Below are 4,279 nucleotides of genomic sequence, written 5' to 3' on the forward strand. Positions count from 1 at the left end.
TGAGTAACAGGCTTGAATGACTATATGGCCCCATTCTGTTCCTGTATAAAACTCTTGATGGCCTGAATAGACTGTTTCAGTATACAGGTAATCCCTGCTTTTAGAAAATTCACTTTATGCCTCTTTCGTATTCTACCCATAAGTGTAGTTGTGAATGGTGCTGAACGTTTTGGAATCAAAAGTGAAAAACCCACATTTGACTTTATGATGGAGGGAACCCAACTAATGCTGCGGCTGCTAATAGCCCAGAGTGCCTCATTGATGATCAGTTTCTGTTTGCTTGAACCTTTTGAAACAAGTCGTACTTCACAGGAGGTAGTTCCACAACACACAGTTAGCAATATCTTCAATATGAAGCTGAGATATTCCCTCCACCAGGACTGTGCATTGGGTACAGATACTTTTGGGGGCACATATACCTGTGACAAATAGTTTAGTGAGAATGTTTTCCTCTTGTTGGTTCCCCCATCACTTTCCACAGTCGGGCTGCTTTACCATTGAGGCCTCGGCCTGCTCAGTCAGTGTTGGGCCTGTGGAGACACTCCTGATGATGGACTTTGAAGTACCGCACCCATATTACGTTCTGTGTGCTTGTAACAAAGAACAAAATCAAAGTAAATTACAACTCAGGAATGTCCTATTGCCCCTGCAAGCCTCCACCGATCCAGATTCTGTACCTAAACCTGTCGCCTATTTTCTAAGGTTCTGCAACCCTCTGGTCTCTGTCCATTCACGTATCTGTCCAGGTACATCTTAAATGACTCTATCGTTCCCGCCTGTACCAACTCCGCTGGCTACGTGTTTCAGGCACCGATCACCCTCTCGCATATCTCCCTTCAACATTTCCCCTTTCAGCTTGTACTCGTGACCCCTACTAATTGAGTCCCGTGCTCTGGGAAACGCGTCTTGCTATCCACCCTGACCATAGCTCTCACGAGTTTACGTGGAATATAGAACATTACAGCAGAGTACAGGCAATTCGACACTCGATGTTGCGCAGACTGATACAATTAATCTGAAACTCATCTAACCTACATTACTCAATTTTCATCCATATGTTTATCTAATGATCATTAAAATTTCCTTGACGTTGATGTGTCTACGACTGTTGCATGCACGGCGTTCCACACCCCGAGATCTCTCTGATTAAAGAATATATCTATGACATCCGTCGGATATCGATCACCCCTCAATTTAAAACAATGTCTGCTCGTGCAAAACATCACCATCTGAAGAAAATGCCCACTCTGTCTGACCCTCTGATTATCTGATTATCTTATAGAACATTAAACATAGAACATAGAACATTACAGCGTAGTACAGTCACTTCAGCTCTCGATGTTGTGCTGCCCTGTGAAACCAATCTGAAGCCCATATCACCTATGCTATTCCATCCTCATCCATCTGACGATACAATGATCATTTAAATGCTAGTAAAGTTGGCGAGATTACATCTGTTGTAAGCAGTGTGGCCACACCACTGAGTAAAAAAAAAACTACCTCTGACGTCTGTCGTATATCTAGTTATTTGAAGCTCTGCTCCCTCGTGCTATCCATCACCATCCTCGGAAAAAGGTCCCACTGTCCAACCAATCTAAACCTCTCATTATATTATATGTGTCAATTTCTTGATTTCTCAACCTTCTTCTGTCTAGCGAAAACAAAGTCAAGTCCCTCAAACTTTCCTCGTAAGCCCTTCCGTCCATAACAGGAGACAGCTGAATAAATCTTGAACCCTTTTCAAAGTTTCCACAAGCTTCCTAAAATGGAGTGACCAGAACTGCATCAATACTCCAATTTTGGCTGCATCAGAGCTTTGTACAGCTCCAGCATGACCTCATGGTTCCGAAACTCAAACCCTCTGCTAATAAATGCTAGCATATATAATGCCTCCTTAAAAGCCCTATTAGCCTGGGTTGGAACTTTTAATTATCTGTGCACATGGACACTGAGATCTCGCTGCTCATCTGCACTGCCAAGAATTCTACCATTCGTGTTATTCCATCCAAAGTGAATTACCTCACACTTGTTTGCATTAAACTCAATTTTCCACGTCTCCGCCCAGCTCTGCAACTTCCTATGTTCCTCTGTAACCTACAACATCCTTTGGCACTATCCACAGCTGCAACGACATTCGTGCCGTCCCCAAAATCAATAACCCATCATGCTACTTCCAGGTGATTTATAAAAACGACAAACAGCAGTGGATGGAAGACAGGTCCTTGCAGTACACAGCAAAAACTGAACTCCAGGATAAATATTTCATATCAACCACCATCGTATGTCTTCTTTCAGCTAGCAAATTTCTGCTCCAAACTGTTCAATCATCCCCAATCCTCTGCCTCCCAGTTGGTACAGTAGCCTAGCATGGGAACCTTTTCAAACGCTTTATTGAAATCTATATTCACCACATGAACGTCTTTATGCTCATTCACCTGTTTGGTCACCTTCATGAAGAACTCAATCAGTTTTATAAGGAACCACCTACCCTTCATTAAATCGTATTGACTATCCTTAATATACGTATTCCTTTCTAGATGAGTATGCATCCTATCTCTTACAACATTTTCCAAAACGTCACCCTCAACCGAAGTAAACCTCACTGGTCTAGACTTACCAAGGTTGTCGCTAATCCCCTTCTTGAACAAGGAACCAACACTTGCTGTCCTCCGGTCTTCTAGTACTATTCCTGTCGACAATCACGACGTAAAGATCAAAGCCAAGGCTCGGTAATCTCATTCCGAACTTTCCAGAGAATCCTGGGATAAATCAAATCCGGCTCAGAGGATTTATGTATTTTCACACTTTCTGGAATTTCTATAGTCTCTTCCTTGTGAACCTTAGTCCCGTCTCGTCTAGTAGCCTGTTTCTCAGTATTCACCTCGACAACATTGTCTTTTTTTCCAGTGTGAATACTGATGAAAAATATTATTTAGTGTTTCCCCTATCTCCTCTGACTCCACGCATCATTTCCCACTACTGTCCTTAATTGGCCCAAACGTACTCTAATCATTCTTTGATTGCATGCACGTCTCAGTTAAGTCACCTCTCGAACTTATTCTCTCAAACGAAAACAGCCTCAATCCCTCAGTCTTTCCCCTCAAAAAACTTTTCCCCATACTAGGCCATATCCTCTTAAATATCCTCTGAACACTTAACAAATCTTCAACATCCTTCCGGTAATGCAGTGACAGAACGAATGCAATAGTCCATGAGTGGCGACTCCAGAGTTTTGTGCAGCTGCAACATGCCATGATGGCTCCGAAACTCAATACCTCTGCCAATAAAGCTAACGTACCGTATCCCTTCTTAACAAACTATCAACCTGTTTGGCAAACTTGAGAGGTGTATGCAAATAGACACCAAGGTCTCCCTGCTCATCTCCACCAGCAAGAATCCTAACTTTAGCTCAGTACACTATAATCCTGTTGCTTCTTCCAAAGTGAATGACCTCACACTTTTCCGCATGAAACTCCATTTGCCAGCCCAACATCTCAGCCCAGCTCTGCAGCTTGTCTGTGTCCCTTTGTAACCTGCAACATCCTTCAGTCCCATGTGCAACTCCACCGGCATTAGTGTCATCCACAAAGTTACTAATCCATTCTTCTTTGCCTTCTTCCAGGTCATTTATAAAAATGACAAAGAGCAATGCTCCCATAACAGATCCTTGCAGCACACAATTAGTAATTAAACTCCAGGATGAACATTTCCCATCAAACATCATTCTCTATCTTCTTTCAACTAGCCAATTTCTGATCCAAACCGTTAAATCACCCTCAATCCCATGACTCCGTATTGTGTGCAATAATCTACCGTGGCGAACCTTATCAGACACCTTACTGAAATCCAAATATACCCTATCAACCTCTTTACCCTCATCCAAATGTTTCGTTACATTCTCAAAGAACACAATAAAGTTTGTGAGGCACGACCTACCGTACAGTAAACCGCGTTTATAAACCCGAATTAACCAATTCCATTCTAGATGATAATAAATCCCATCTCTTATAACCTTTTACAACGCTTTACCCAGAAGCAAAGTAAGGTTCACTTGTCTATAATTCCCAGGGTTGACTCCCTTTTTGAGCATGGGGACAACATTTCCTATCTTCCAGTCTTCTGTCACTATTCCTGTAGACAGTGAAGACATAAAGAGCAAAACCAAAGGCTCTGCAAACTCCCCTCTCTCTTCAAAGAGAATCCGAGGATAAATCCCAACTGCCCCAGGGGACTTACCTTAATTCACACTTTCCAGAATTGCGAATACCTCCTCCTCTTG

This window comes from Chiloscyllium plagiosum, unplaced genomic scaffold (assembly GCF_037043375.1).
Source record: "Chiloscyllium plagiosum isolate Xiang-an unplaced genomic scaffold, Cpla_swu_hap1 HiC_scaffold_41, whole genome shotgun sequence".
Classification (NCBI taxonomy): domain Eukaryota; kingdom Metazoa; phylum Chordata; class Chondrichthyes; order Orectolobiformes; family Hemiscylliidae; genus Chiloscyllium; species Chiloscyllium plagiosum.